We start from the raw sequence: 17,495 nt of genomic DNA on the forward strand, positions 1-17,495 counted from the left end.
TGATGAGGTGACGTTTAAACTGAATGGAACTATCAATAACCGTAACTGTGTGTACTGTACAAAAGCCAATCGCCATGTTACAGAAGAATGAGCTGTTCCAGGGTTATCACTGTGGTGTGATATGTCTGTCACATGATTCATAGGGCAGTTCTTTATTGAAGGATGATGCACCATCAGATTACCATCATGCCATGCGGCAATCGCTGGATTAAACATTGTTGAAAAGTGGATAGGATGACATGGAAGTGATGAGTTTCCATTCAGGTCTCCTCATACAATGCCATTAAACTTCTTTCTATGGAAAACTCTGAAGGACACTGTCTGCGCCACAAAGCTACGTACGCAGGCCGACATGACAGTGGTGATTGTGTCTTCCTGTGAATCTATTCCAATGGCAACCATAACACATGTGTGTGTCGATCTGTTCTGCAGCACTGTAGACGTTGTATTGTTGATGGGGAGCATTTTGAACATCTTCAACAGTAAAACAGCATCACTACGCTGCGACCAGCTATGTCACTTAACAATTCATAGTTTTCATTTTTCTTACAGGTAATAAAGTTCAGACTGTATAAACCCCTTTGAGTGACATTCTGGATATACGACACTATGAAAATGTATTGACGTGAATGGTTAATAGCAGGAAAACGATAAAACTGTATGGTATATGCAGTTGTCACATGCACATACAGTAGGTACAATTCACGCAAACTTATATACTATTCCACACAAATAATTCAACTGCAACAGGGACTCAAAACCATTCTCACAAATGACCCACTTGTAGTCATGGCACAACAGACTGACCTTCAGCTGCTCCACGGTACAGACCACATGCCCTCTAGGTTGAACAGGCAACTGATGCACCACATGGGGAGCATCAACCCTGCATCGTCATCAAGGAACACCAGATGACTGTCAACCATAAGAGTTCTTGTGGCAGTACACCACACAGCCTTAGCATCTTTGGGTGGCGCCTGACTCATTGTAGTATGTGTACATTTTTGATCTGAGACGTATAAACTCCACAATTGTGACCCATTGACCTCATCACTCATTAAGCTGATAACCTCATTGTTAGGCCGCTTTATACAGTAAGGATTACCGGTCACATAACCGAATATGTCAAATGTATCAGGATGGCACCTAATTACTTCATAGGAATCACATTTCTTCACCCAGAAAATGAGGCTGCTAATATCCATACAAAGAAACAACATGTCGAGTCTCGATAAGTTCCATATACACAGACTGACATATACAGGTTTCATGCACTGTATCGAAACCTTTGCCATCGGCAGAATCGTAGATTCATCGTTGAAGGTGGTAGCCAGCTTAAAATTTGGCTTGAAGGTATAATCATTTGCTCTATACCGCCTAACCCAATGGTTGTCTAGATGAATATTGTTCTGTTTCCTAATTTTTCCATTATTTTGCCGAAAATTACATTGTTCATTGATTTTTCAAAGTCTTTCTCAAAGCTACATGTAATGGATGATCGTTTTCCTGTATTTACGTCAATGTATTCCTTAAAACAGTGTGACTGCTAAAATTTAATAATATAAGTGATTTGAATCAGTACCATCCGCAAACTTACTGTCTGAGATTTCCATAATGACGTATATACCTATTTTTATCTCACAGTGTTGTCAGCTGCTTTGGAAGGGAACTGTTTCGTGGAATTCAGTGCTCTGGACATAACGGAGATCACTGTGCATGTCATACAAACTATTAAGATATGCCAGATCTGTCTCTAAAACACAGCCTAAATTAGAATTTTCCATTTCATCTGAGAAACTCAATCTGCCAATTTCATCACTGGTCAGCCATCGAAACCCTCTAACAGGTAGATGTTGTTGCATGGTGAACCAGTATAAATTGTTCACATCCAGGTACATTATATAAATTGAATCGGTAGGCGTTTTATTGGACATTTCGTGCAGTCGTGGGCTGCTTGCCTTGATCTGCCTATAGACACATTGGCAACGTCCCCCGCGAAACGCATACGGTACTCAAAAAACCTCACCATGTCTTCATCAGTCGAAAGTTCAAGTTAGACATCTGTGTTTATGAGGTTGATAGTGTACTAGAATACAGGATCCAGCCTATATGTTTCCATGCATACTCCCAGGAGCTGTTCAAACATGTGTGCAAGGACGCATTCATCTGTGTCCATATATAGCCTTGCATGCTCACCTAATTTAGAGACACTGAACTCCTGGCAGACAGACAGCACATACATATATTTAGCATCTGTTTATTTTATTTATTTATTTAACCCGATCTGATTAGGGCCAGGTGTATCTGCCATCGTTGTTCAGAAAACAGCGTTAAGGTGATATGGGAGACCGTTACATTGATAAGGTATTGAAGAAGACAGAGAGCATGGAAATCTCTGCGCCTGTCTACACACAGCCAGGATATCTGTGCATATGACGGCGAAATTTGATCAAAGAGTCGAATATCAAAGATACACTATGTGATCAAAAGTATCCGGACACCTGGCTGAAAATCACTTACAAGTTCGTGGCGCCCTCCATCGGTAATGCTGGTATTCAGTATGGTGTTGGCCCAACCTTAGCCTTGATGATAGGTTCCACTCTCGCAGGCTCAAGTGCTGGAAGGTTTCTTGGGGAAAGGCAGCCCATTCTTCACGGAGTGCTTCACTAAGGAGAGGTATCGACGTCTGTCGGTGAGGCCTGGCACGAAGATGGCATTCCAAAACATCCCGAAGGTGTTCTATAGGATTCAGGTCAGGACTCAGTACAGGCCATTCCATTACAGGGATGTTATTGTCGTGTAACCACTCCGCCATAGGCCGTGCTTTATGAACAGGTGCTCGATCGTGTTGAAAGATGCAATCACCATACCCGAATTGCTCTTCAACAGTGGCAAGCAAGAAGGTGCTTAAACATCAATGTAGGCCTGTGCTGTGATAGTGCCACGCAAAACAAGCGGTGCATGCTCCTCCGTGAAAAACGCTACCACACCATAGCACCACCGCCTCCGAATTTTACTGTTGGCACTACACACTCTGGCAGATGACGATCACCGGACATTCGCTAAACCCACACCCTGCCATCGGATCGCCACATTGTGTACCGTGATTCGTCACTCCACACAACTTTTTTCCACTGCTCAGTCGTCAATGTTTACGCTCCTTACACCAAGCGAGGCATCGTTTGGCATTTATCGATGTGATGTGTTGCTTATGAGCAGCCGTCACCCGTGAAATCCAAGTTTTCTCACTTCCCGCCTAACTGTCATTGTACTTGCAGTGGATCCTGCTGCACTTTGGAATTCCTGTATGATGGTCTGGATAGATGTCTGCCAATTACACATTACGACCGTCTTCAACTGTCGGCGATCTCTGTCAGTCAACAGACGAGGTCGGCCTGTACGCTTTTGTGCTGTCGTGTCCCTTCACGTTTCCACTTCACAATCACATCGGAAACACTGGACGTAGGGATATTTAGGTGTGTGGAAATCTCGCGTACAGACGTATGACGCATGTGGCACCCGTCACCTGACCACGTTCGAAGTCCGTGAGTTCCGCGAAGCGCCCCATTCTGCTCTCTCACGAAGTCAAATGACTACTGAGGTCGCTGATATGGAGTACCTGGCAGTAGTTGGCAGCACATTGCACCTAATATGAAAAACTTATGTTTCTGGAGGTGTCCGGATAGTTTTGATCACATAATGTATAACGAACACAAGCATTCATAACTTGTTCTAGGCGCCATGATAGAAATGAACAAACTCACTCATCCTTGGGAACTAGTTCATTCACTGGTGATCGCTCTTTTTCGGGAAACGTTCATTTTTACTCGTTCACCGTTCATTTGTGTATGGTATATGATTCTTATGAAAAACTTAAAATTAGTAGCATAGGTGACTGAAGGTTGAAGGCCCCAAGAGGGGCACTTGCCTCCCACCTGGAGTACAGAGTTTTTATTCATAACAGAATTCTCACACACTTGTAGATGTAATTTTCGTGATCCTGGGAAACTCTCGTTTAGCCAATTGTAGCGTTATGTGGACGATCGCAGCGAAATAATATAAGGTGGAGCACGAAAAACCGCTCCCGAGTACACACTGCTCGCCAACTACTTACGATTTGTTGACCGCTACGAGCAGATATATAAACATGTAATAATTAGGCAGTAAAGAAATAACAAATAAGCTAATGCAAACAACAACTTCGAAACAATCTATGATGATTGGTGGGCGACAGTGAGCAGTCTAGTACTCGGGGCCGATTTTTCGTGCGCCACCCTGTACCATTGAAATAATGTTGTAGAAGTTATCATATTCTCTTTACGAAATATGAGACCAGACACTCGATTATTGAGCGCGAGCTTCATTCGGTTGTAAGTCGATCTGCCTTCCATAACAATGAACATGCTGTTTTACCTTGGATCGAAAAAAGACGAAAAAGGCCACTCGTGTATTCTGTTCCGACTTCCTTTGCATGTGTAATAACAAAAAAAACTTGTCTTTTTATATGTATGTCTTCTGCTGTTGGTCGAAATAGTAAAGTAAGTTGATGTGCCCTTTTGTTAACTGAAAAGATCTATCTATTACATGCAACGTAACTTTTACGTAATTTAAGTAATTATAAAATACATTTTAATTACCGGTCGTGGACGCTGAATAGAATATGAAAAGAACCAGAAGTCCAGAGTTAAAAAAAGTTTTGAAACTGAGCTAGAATGAGCGTGAGAAGGGAACTAAACGAACAACAACTCGATACGAAACTAACTAAGAGCAGTCGGCAGTGGAACTAAGACGAGTGGCCGCGCGAAGAAGGACGAGTCGACCGAGGGAGACGGAGACCGAGCCAGAGACGGTTGCGGGATCGAGGCTGGAACGAGACCGGCCGACGTGCCGTTGAGGGAACGAGACCGACTCTCCCCCGTTCCCGGGAACTGTAAGTAGAAAGCCGCGACCGAAGTGGTGAAAGACCGTTTCTTAGAATTCGTTCCTCGCTCATTCCGTTCATCATGGTGAACCGTTCCTTTGGACCCGTTAGTTCACGAACGATCCATCTCTACGCCATAAACTTTCCTGAGAAAGGCCTTGCAGGGTAACATCGCTGTAACCAATAGTTAGAAGCATAAGTGTTTGTTCAAGTTTCATTCTCAGGTCAATTAGGAAAGCTTTTTACATTTTTATAGTTCATGGGCAGATGCTGATGTTTTCTTGCACTTCGCAATTACATGGTCAGTCCAATTTAGATTATCATCTATTATTACTCCTAGACTCTTTGCTGAAGGAGAGAAGTTGATATTTGTCCCGTTTAGGACTTAATGATGGTAGGGATTCCCGATAATTCGGGCTGATGAGCCTTGAATCATCAGCCAGTACTGCTTTGGTTTTGGATCGGTTGAGCTTTTAACCTATATCCAGCACCCATTTTGATAGTGCCCATAGGTTGGTATTGAGATTTACGATAGCTGTATTCAGGATTATTAGTTCTGCACTTAGATACAACTGGAGGTCATCAGCTTACAAGTGGTATCTGCAGCAGGACAAAACCGATGACATATCATTCGCATACAACGAAAAGCGTATGGAACCTAATAAAATGTTCAAATGTGTGTGAATACCTATGGGATCAAACTGCTGAGGTCATCGTTCCGTAGACTTACACACTACTGAATCTAACGTAATAACTTATGCTAAGAACGACACACTCCGATGCCCGAGGGAGGACTCGAACCTCAAGCGGGAGGGGCTGCGCAATCCGTGACATGGCGGCTCTAAACGCGCGGCTACTTCGCGCTGCTAGATTCTAATACCGAAGCCCTGAAGGACACTTTATACTACTGCCTCCATTGTGGCTTTACGGTGCATAACATGACGCATTGCTGGCGAGATGTCTGGTATTGAGAGAAACCATTGTCCTGTACTTGGTGAGAAATGTAGGCTGCTAAGTTTGTCAAGCAAACAGTCGACAGTGTCAAAGGCTTCGCTGAAGTATGAGCACGTAACAGTCGCTTCTTACGCATCCATGGCAAGTCCAGGTGTTCAGTTACTCTATTAAGCAGAAGTGGTGCTGCGATGTTTACGGAAATCTGATTGGTATTGATCTAGCAGGTTGTTTGTTGGCTATATATTACAAGGCCTTGGACAGTGCATGAGGAATGCAAATAGGTCAGTACTCATTGGGGACTGTGGCAACGTTCTTTTTAGGTAGTGGCTGAACTAGACCCTGTTTCCATGCCTCTGGGAAAAAAACGTGTCGTTAAGGAGTAGTTTTAGATATCTGTCATAGGGGAACTAATGAGTCAGTAATAAGCTTCATCATTTGAACTGTGATGTGTCCAATAGATGCTGCTCTGATATGCAAAATGGTTTTTTTGACGCTGCTGCAAGTAACAGGCTTTAAAGAGAATTTTTCGTGGCTGCAGTCATTTATCCGCATGAAATAGTCAATGAGTCTGTGTTTCGTTTGTGACTCAGTTATGATCGTAGGTAATGTGAAATACCGGTTCAGCTGATAGCTGGATCGACTGTAGCTTTTACTTTGCGTATACCAAGACGATGCAAGTTTTTCTGTAGGATAGCTGATCTATTTCTGTTGTCGGTTAATGTATGGGCTTGCCTGAGTTTTACATTTCTCGTAGTTTAACTGACTCTGTTCCGCTTCTGTTTGTAAGCAACATAGTTTCCAGGAGTGGGGCGCAGTTCCTATGCTAGATATGCAGAGCCTCTGGGGTCCACGAGCTGTCTGATTTCTTCAGTTAGCCAAAGTGCAGGTTTCCTTCTTCCTTCCCGGTCTTTAGAGGAACTTACTTGTCCTATAGTTGAGTACGCTTGTTAGTAAATCTGTCGAGTTTTCGTTTACGTCCGAGAAGGGAATAGAAGACGTCCCCCAAACTATTTCTTGCACGTAAGTTGCAAGTTCAGGCAAATTAAAGAGTTTGAAGACTCGCTATGTAGTCAGCAGCGGTTTCTTTCTGGAACATTCAATTGAATATGTCATGAAAATAATGCCATGGAAAAAACATGCGAGGTGCAGATATTTCAGAGGACCGAATTGCTCTCGTATCTGTGAGATTGTGACTGCTTTACTTATGATGGGTAGGGGCAAGCTAAAGTAGCCACATGTTTGAAGAAGAACATATCCGCTTAAATTTCGCACTGGAATGGCTATGTCGATTCAAGTCTTCAAAGAGCAGCTTTAAAGTAGGAAAACCCACCTGCATTAGTAGGTTTATAGAGAAAATGTATCGGACACTTTCTGTTAAGCAATTTGATCTCTGTGAACACATTTTCTACTTATTTGTCTTCATTACTGTTTCCTGTGTGTAGCACAGTAGGTGATAAATCAGAGCATATGTACGCCCCTACTCCACCCCCTCATGTGTTACATCTCTTATGTCTCAGATTTACTGCACTTCTGGGAATATTTGATCTGAGCCAAGTCTCCGACAAAAGCATTACGAGACTCCTCGAGGTGCAAAGCCCACAAGGATGTCCCTGCTGGACATTAGCGAATCTGGGTCAGCACTGGCGAGAGAACAGAGCATAGTGAAGTACCCTGAGGTAGGAGCGCGGGTTCCCAAAGTATCTCCAGAGGGGAGGGAAGTGGTCGAGGCCAGTGGGCTTTCCATCTCGCATCAACAGTAAGTTTACTGAAGAATACAGAGGTATCATGCAAACTGAGATATCAGCTGCCACATCACATACCGTTTTTTCCACAATTTAAGCAGATTTGGTGTTCATTTTCTTTCTGAGCAATTGGTTTGTTTTTATTTGTGAAATGACCAGGTTCTTGTCCTAGCTGAGGGCACAGAAAAATATATTTAATTTTCGAAGAGAACCACAAAGATTCTAATGCTACACTCTGTGGACTCATTTCAATTTTTGCATCACTTTGGAAACTTTGTGAGATCATATGTGAGAAGAATATGTATCTCACCCTACCCCCATGTCAGGATGATTTCAGCTGTTGAAGAAGAAAGGGGCTTGCCATATGAATATCTAGTTTCGATGGAGAAAGTCAGCGAAAGCTCTAGATTATGGGAGTATGTAGGGCTATATATGGACACGTTTGAGCAGTTTTGAAGTGTGTGCAAGCCAACATACAAGCTGGATCCGTATTTTACTACTCCGCACCTGGGTTAGTGTGGGACACCAAGCTCATTAGCAGATGTATTGAACTCAGACTTTTGACCGATGTAGACATGCTGTTATTTTATGAGCGTGAGGTTCGTGTGGGACTTTGCCGACGAGTCTATAGGCATACCAAAACAATTACCCCATGAATGCGTGAAATTCCCAACAAAAATTTTGTCGTTTCAAGTTAAATTATATATCTAGACGAGAACTATTCATACTGGATCACCATGAAATATCAACTTCCTGCTGCAGGTTTTCGATGACTAACGGGTAATGGAACTGGCAGATTGGCTCTCTCAAATGAAACAAACGATTCTGATGATAGCTGTGTTTTAGAGGTAGATCTGGCATGTCCAAATAGCGCGTGATTTGAAACAGAACAAATTAAAATCACTCGTACCACCAAATGTGAACAGGCATCCTAGACGAAGAATTATATTTATACAAATACAAAAAAAGATCGACCATGATACACGATTTTGAGAAAGACTTTTATAAACTAATGAGCAATACAGTTTTCGGCAAAACCATTAAATTTGACTAGTCACGCTGGTTGAAGAATTATGTTTATATAAATACAGAAAAATGATTGGAATTATGTGTGATTTTGAGAACGTTTTTATAAACTGATGAGCAATGCAATTTCCGGCGAAAACAATGAAAACACTAGGAGACTAAAGATCAGAAACGGAGCAATGTTGGAGGTTGGAAACGCTATAAATCAAGGCACCACTGTTACATCAGTGCTAACCAGCTTCCTTCCACGAGTATCACGAGCCCGCGAACGGTGGCTGGTTCTCTGTACTGAAGCATGCTGGAGTGAGGCTAGCCGTAACTTCATACAGAAGCTGACTGAATGATCATGGTGTTGTAAAATAGCCAGACAGGGCGAAATGATCAGTTGTCGGGATCACATGGTTTTGTGAGCCAGTGGAGAGTGTAAGACGAAAATTAAGTGATATAGTGTATACAGTTGCGAATATCCTCCATTAGAGGAAGAATGATGTCTGAAAAAGGTTTGATGTTATAGACCACACTTCAAGTGAAAAATATACAAAATTTGTCCAGTGCAACCAACACTCTTATATGGCTATTTATACTACCTCCTGCATGAGAAAATATATGAGCTCTGTCAAATGAAAACTGGACAAAGGGTACTGTCCTTGTTATGTTATTGCGACCAAAAAGTGCACCATTCGTATATTCTTTTGGTCAGTGCAACTTGTATTTATGGGCTAATAGCGAGTTTCGTGGCTTTTCAGTCCAGTCTGTAACTTTTTCAAAGCCCACTGTAAATTAATTTTAATAAATAATCACCATACTCTTCATCCTCGTGACCCGTTTTCTTGAGCTGTTCGTCAGACTTGGTAACGTGTCGAAAGTGTGTGTATGTCAGTGATGTCAATGTAGTTGCTAGACATTCTCCGAATATAGACTAAGTATTAAAATAAATTTACATAGTCTTCACAAAGTTCTATACTTATACTTACATACAGACACACACTGAAGTGCCGAAGAAATTGGTACAGGCATGCGTATTCAAATACAGAGAATTGCAAACAGGCATAATACGGTCCTGCCGTCGGCAACGCGTATATAAGACAACAAGTGTCTGGCGCAGTTGTTAGATTGGTTACTGCTGCTTCAGTGGCAGGTTATCAAGATTTAACTGAGTTTGAATGTGGTTGTATAGTCACCGGGAGACCGATGGGACACAGCATCTCCGAGGTAGCGATGAAGTGAGCATTTTCCCGTACGACCATTTCAGGAGTGTACCGTGAATACCAGGAATTCAGTAAAACAACAAATCTCCGACATCGCTGCGGCCGGGGAAAGATCTTGAAGAACGGGACCAACGAAGACTCAGCCTATTTACGTATTTGAATACGCACACCTATATCAGATTCTTTGGCGCTTCAGTGTATATATTTCTTTCGCAGCAGACACTGTAAAAAAGTGCAATATCATCTGAAAAAAAGGAGCATTTACAACTAGTAAGACTTTCATGGAAAATTTGCATAAAAATGTATATATAAAGAAGACTGTATATTGAACCATGAAGTCAATTAACAAAATAATTTGTTACCATATATCGTTGTTCTTATTGTAGAAACAATATCTTGAATCACAAACTGTGCCATGACATGTCACAGCTGCAAGGAATACGATAGACATATATTGGTCAGACAATCAGGACTGTGGAAGACTGGTGTATTGAACATAAGCGTCACACACGCTTACAGCAGCCGAGCAAATCCGCTACTGCAGAACATTGCCTTGACACCGGTCATCCTATGGAATACAACAACACGGAGATTCTGGCTTGCACATCCAACTATTGGGATAGTGTCATTAAGGAAGCTGTTGAAATCAAACTATCGAGCAAACTTATAAACAGAGATGGTGGATTTTGTCTAAATGCTGCTTGGAGTCCGGCTCTGTCTCTCATCAAAAAACAGAGGGACAGAATTAGGGCTACCTCACATGTTGATCAATAGTCACTATCGATATTTCTGATGTTGGTTATCTTTGGTTGTGTGTTGACCTTGCGGTTACTTGTTCTGTGTGTGGTACCTTCCTTGTTTCTCCTCTGTGAACCGATGTATTAAACTCCCTTGCACATTGCTTCCTCCTTGCAGTTTGCCTTGAGAATGGCAGGGTGTGCTCCTGCCGAAATATCGGCGGTGGTCGACGACGTCACTCGGCAGCAAACCCGTAAATTATTTGAACAGGTGCAAACATGTAACCCTTTTGTATCGGTTGTGAATAAATAGTTGCCACTATTTAAGTTCAAACCCTCGCATATATATACATGTATAACATGACAATCTGCTAACAGCTCACGACTTTCGGTTGAAGAGTCGAATTTCTCTGGCCAGTTGGATTGTCTAGAACTCGCAACATCGACCAAACGGAAAGAGGAAAACAAAACATAGTATTGGCTTTGCTTGTTTAGAGTAGAAATTTTGAAGATGATAGAATTAGTGTTGGATGAGCCAGCTAATGTACAAAATAAAAAGCAAAAATAATAACACGCATGGAGTAGCGTTATATGCTATTTTGAGGTCATTTTAATCGGAAGTTTTCGAAAGCGCTAGGATATTAAGAGAGAGAGATAGACAGACAGATAAACACGCTGTTAATAAAAAGTAAAGTTGGGACATGATTGGCTGGGAGATCCCGAAGGGCAGCTTCAGCCACTTCTTTGGAAAGGTTTTTCCTATCATTTCCTTCGTGACGTGTGAGAGCTGTGTGTGTTTATTGTACCTGGTAAGTGTAAGTGACTTCAGTGGGTTAGTTTCTTTGTGGTGTCATATTAGAGTTGGAGATGATGAGAGAAGGGAGAGGATAAACACAATGCGGGCATACAAGCAACAAGGGGGCCGCCGAGCTCAACGCCCCTGTGTGACGGGCGGTTCATTACCGATAGTGTCACATGCCCTCTCTTCATGAGACAATAAGGAGGGTTTTGGAATTAAAACCAGGACACTGTCGCCAAGACTGGTGATCAGGTGCTTTACGCCACCACCATTTACTTCTCGCCTTTGCTGTCGCTAGGTGGGTGCAATATTCGGTGTGAAAAATACACAAGAATGTGACAGCTCCCCGTTATTTCGACCTCCATTCACGTCGTCGACGATGACCACGACGGTAACAAATACAATTAGTTGTGGCAGACAACTGTCTAAGTAAGACTGCACTAAAAGCGCTGCTACACTGTCAGCGATCAAAAAGTGAGACAGCTGCTTGCCCAGTTTAGAAGTCTATCGGCGTGTCACTGTGAGAGTAGAGCTGCCACGATGTTCCTGACGTAGTTGGAGAAAGTGCAGCGACTGGTAAGTTGCGTGTGCTACGTGCCAGGGAAAGGTTAGGCGGCTGCCGAGAAAGTGGCGCGTGCCATGAGCCTGAGGGACCTGCGTTGGCCAGCGGTGTGTCAGACGCCTTGCGTCGCCGCCAGGGCTATGCTCGATCGGGAGATTTTAGCACAGCTCGTCCTCTGCCGAACGTAATCGGAGTCTACAGCTCAGCAATGTTTACTTTGCACTCAGCCGTGCAATTACTACCAGCATACCCCTTCCTCCAGAAGATATACTACAATTCAGCAATCTCATTGTGTGAAGTGATCTCCCTGTTAACGAAACGTAGAGCTCTAGAAAAATAAATATGGGTATCGAGACAAAAACACCAACTGAATAGTTTATTTCCTTTGTATACATACTACAAAAAATTAGAAAGCAACGTAAATTAGCGATTTTGTTCAAATTTTACGTTTCTCTTCCTACACAATGTTACATTGTAAGGATACTTCTTTAAAGAAGTCTGTTACTGTATGAGCTCATCACGAGGTCTTGATATTAAAAGCGAAAATTATCGTTACAGCAAGCATCATCTCACTTTCTAAACATCATGTCATTAGCATCACGTGGTGATGACTCTTAAAATTGCAGTGTTCTTTCGTCGCCCGATAAGCAATGTTGACGTGTACACATCTAAAGTTATTTTTAAATTCTGTCTCTATATTACTAAGTGACTAATCCTGGACACAGTCACGTGGTCCCAGCTGCAGGCGGCTAGTTAAGGGAATCAAAAGTTTGATTTTCAATATTTCATACAGCTGCTGACCAAATTGAGAAATTCGAAATTACGTAAATACTGTTATAATCTACACATTAAGAGCTATAATATTATGTTAAAGGTTTAACACGACCAGTCAGGTATTACGGTTAGGAAATGTGTATTATGTCTGGAGGTAACGTAAATCACGGTGCGCAAATTGTCCAGAATTATTCATCTAGTATTGGCGAATGAGAGCACTTAGAGATTTCCAACAAACTTTACTCATAATTTCAAACTTTTTAGAAATGTTTTCTCCTCGACACCGCTCCCCACGCAAAATGATGAAAGGAAGAAAGGTTTTCGCTTACTACAGTTTCGCTGTTTATGCAGAAAAACTTCAGCATCGAGCATGACTCTTTAGATTATTATTTCTTTACTATTAACTCTCTTCGCAGCATATTTGGCAGATAGTATCCACATATATGTCTGAACGTGCCAGCATCATTATTTCATTGTACGACACATAGCTCAGCAGATATAACATCATAAACAGTTTGATGCGTGAAAAATTAGCTTTTGTTTAAAACAGAGCTCAAATTATCCACACTATACTCGTCCAATAACTGATAATGAGATCGCTTAATTACTTCCAACATACTTTAACCGCAATTTTGAACCATTTCTAAACTTTTTCTCGCTTACATGCTGAACGTCATATATATGACACTTTAACTCATTTGTAAAGTACTCAGACGTTTGAAACTGGTTTCTACATGGGAATTCGATTCTTTAAAGAATCGGAAGTTTACTGGTAGAGATGCAAACTATTAACAAACGGATAACTTTCTCTATCTCATCGCCGGCCGCGGTGGTCTAGCGGATCTAGGCGCTCAGTCCGGAACCGCGGGACTGCTACGGTCGCAGGTTCGAATCCTGCCTCGGGCATGGATGTGTGTGATGTCCTTAGGTTAGTTAGGTTTATGTAGTTTTAAGTTCTAGGGGACTGATGACCACAGATGTTAAGTCCCATAGTGCTCAGAGCCATTTCTAATCTCATCACGAATTATAGAAGAGTATGAGTCGCTCAAATGGAGTAACACTGCTAGGTGAATTGGGTTTCTTGAGTGTAAATAGAAGTAATCTACCGCTATGATGAACGGATCCACAGCTGTATTTCGTTTTTTACGTAATTTCTCCTTTCACAATATCTCAATACTGTCGTAGTACCAAACAGTTTATATTTCCAAAATGCGTGGGAACTTTTTCATCGAATATTAAATAACAGTTATTACAGTACTCTCGTTGGATCGAAACTGCATTATACAATGAATATTTTACTAAGAGATAAACAAGAAGTGCTTTAAATATTTCGAAAAATTTCTCCTCCCGATCGGCTGGTTAGTGTCTCGTTGTTATTCGATATAGATGGAAAAATATTCCTCTGTGAGTTATCGTAAGGGACATTATTGGTATTATCGGTAACATTATGACACTATCAGTGAACTGTTCATTCATGACAAATAAATTTACGCTCTTTCTTTAGACTACATACAATGTTATTTGTGTAATGTTCTGTATAAATTGTAATCAGTTCCATGTTGAACGCTATTATATACATATCTCATGCCAGCATTTTATCTACTTCAGTATGCTCTGTCTACAACCTTCTGCGGTTCATAAACGAAAAGATAACCAGTTGGCTTTTAATACTGCATTTCATGACCGAAAGTTTTCTATTTTACAGAACTCTATTAGAGAGAGTTCCTTTGAACGCCTAACATGAAGTGAAACAAGCGAAACAGCTCAACGAGGCAAACTAACTCCCACTAATTGTTCAAGACCATATGAATTTTTGTCTCTTCTTGTCGATGACTCTTTACCTGATAATCGAAACACAGAGAACATTACTTTCTTTGCGTACGCAGCTGTTTCGGATGTTAAAATTGTCGTCTCGCTCTGTGCCACCCCCCGCCCTCGCCCATTTCTTCCAAAGCCTATTTGTACGTATTGTCGCCACTTCGTTTTTCATAACCGTAACTGTTATATCTAAAAATGGATCTCCTCTTAGATTTTCAAAATTAAACATATAGAGATATGCAAACAGTCATATTGTACCCAACTGATACGCTGACAGTGAACAAAGAAATCTGTACTAGTATTTTTAATTTTTGCTGTCGAGATCATCGGCAACTATTGAAGCACTCCATGTTGTCTGAGCGAAACTGGATGAATTAATAACGCCAAACCCACATAATGACATTCGACAAACTGCTTCTGTCGTGCTTCTGTTAAGGTATTTTCCTCGTCTTCATGAGATTCCGCCTCCGTAGCTGAGTGGCCAGCACGACTGACCCGGGTTCGATTCCCGGTACTTCCAGGGATTTCTCCTTGTTGGGACGACTGAAGCGGGGTCCACTCGTCCTCGTAGTGCCAATTGAGAGGATACTTACCGAGTAGTAGCGGCTCCGGGTCACGAAAACTGCAACGGACGGGAGAGCAGTGTGCTGACCCCACGTCCCTCCGTACTGCATCCAAGACGCCTTTAGTAGAGGAGGACACAGCGGTCGTTCGATAACAATGTGCTTGAAGGGCCTTTGGACGGAATTTAGCAATTTTACATTACATAATTTTCAGCCTCTGCAGTTCGTCTTTCATTGTTCAAATACGTGGATGACGTATGTCATTCCATTAATTGTCAGAACGAAATTGAACATGCATGCATTCTTCATGGACTTACGTGGAACCTGTTGTTTCATATGCAGAATCGAGCTGTACGATCGCACAAAAGAACAGCAAATTAGAAGAAACATGCCGATTTCAAATCTTCCTCTGGGCAGCCAGATTTAGTTATTCCATAGTTTTGTACTTTTTTTTAATAAGGAGAATGCCGAGATCGTTCCTTTGAAAGATCAGTATCGGCTTCCTGCCCTTACCTTTTCCAGTCCCAATTTGCACTTCATCTGCAACTTCTTCTTGAACAGCGGACAGATGCTTATAATGAACAGGTAATGGCTGATACTGCATTTCACACCCTCATAATTTATGCATAATGAAGTGCAGGTAAATATTCCACTGGAAAAGCCAGCAAATTCGATAGAGATTCGGGATGTTGGGTTCAAGACACTATCATTGGACCCGGTGAATGCTTACCACCCTTGACAGTTGTTAATACGTTCAATAATGTGTCATGCTGAGAATTACAGTTTGATACCAAAAAAAATTACAATCTGGAGAAATACAGGTATCTTACGACGTCATTCCCAAGTTTCTGTAACATTTTCACTCCAAGCCGTAATCCAGGGACGACTTTAAAACCACCGGACGTGACGGGATACCAGTACGATTCTGCACAGAGTATGCGGAAGAAATTGCCCCTTTTCTAGGAGCAGTGAATAGTGGGTCTTTGAGGAGCGATGTGTTCCCGACGATTGGAAAAAAGACAGATCATTCCTGCTTTTAAAAAGGATCATCGAACAGACGCACGAAAGTCAGACCTCGGTCAGCTGTGGAGTTCCTGAATAGTGGAGTTCCTGAATATGTCTTTCGCGCACGTTTTATGACACTTATGGAGGCCGAAAAATCCCCGTAGGAACCAACATGGATTCCGGAATCAACGATCGTGTGAAGCCAAAATGTTCCGAGCTATTATGCCGTGGTCAAATGGATTTTACCTTAAAATTCATTTCGTCCCCAACTGCGGAGGCTGTTTTCAAGGGGGATCGAAGCTACATTGTATGTCCGATTTACATTACGGCTCACACGCCGCGGGGAAGCGGAATTTTGCTGCAGTCAGTAGAGAGTCAGGGCATGAATCGGACATTCAAGGCAGTTACGATCCCCCTTGAAAAGTTCTCTGCACATGGGGACGAAACGCTGGGTTTTAAAGTGAAATCGATTCGACCACGACGTAATAATCCGGAACATTTTATTAACTGTGACTTTTCCGGCTGTGAAAGTTTACATTTTTCAACGAAACCCAGTTCGCTCTGTTCGTCCACGAGACCCAGAAAGCAGTAGACACAGGCGCCCAGGTAGATCTTGTGTTCCTTAACTTCCGGTACTGTTTCGCACTACCGTCTAGTGAACAAAATACGAGCGTGCGGAATATGATAGCAGCTGTGTGAATGGATTGAAAAGTTTCTAGTAAACAGAACACACCATGTCGTTCTGGAAAGAGAGAAATCTTCAGATATAAAAATAACCTCGGCCTTGCCCCTGGGAGGGCTGTAGGACGATTTTTTTTTTTTTACAGAGTGAATAAATGACCTAGTAGATAACGTCGGAAATCCCGTGAGTCTTTTCGCGGATGATGGTGTTGTATACAGAGAAGTCACGGCGCTAGAAAATTGTAACGAACTTCAAGAAGACCTGCAGAGTATCGGCACTTAGTGCAGGGAGCGGCAATTGCCCGTCAACGTAAGGAACAGAGATGTTTTGTGAATACATAGGCAGAAAGACCCATTATTGTATGATTACACAAATGCAGAACAATGATTGGGGACAGGTACTCCCGTGAAATATCTAGAAGTATGCGTACAGAGCGATTTGAAATGGAGCAACATAAAATTAATCGCAAGTAAGGCACATCCCAGACAGATTCATTGGAAGAATCGTCAGCAAATGTAGTGCGCCAACATAGGAAGTCACTTGCAAAACACTCGTTCGAACAATACTTGAATGTTGGCCGTCAGTATGGGATACATGTCTGATAGGACTGATAGTGGAAATATAGAAGATCCAAAGAAGAACACCACGTTTCGTTACCGCTTCATTTAGTAAGCGTGAAAGCGCGACGGAAATACTCAGCCAAC

The sequence above is a fragment of the Schistocerca piceifrons genome, chromosome 1 (genome assembly GCF_021461385.2).
Source record: "Schistocerca piceifrons isolate TAMUIC-IGC-003096 chromosome 1, iqSchPice1.1, whole genome shotgun sequence".
NCBI lineage: Eukaryota > Metazoa > Arthropoda > Insecta > Orthoptera > Acrididae > Schistocerca > Schistocerca piceifrons.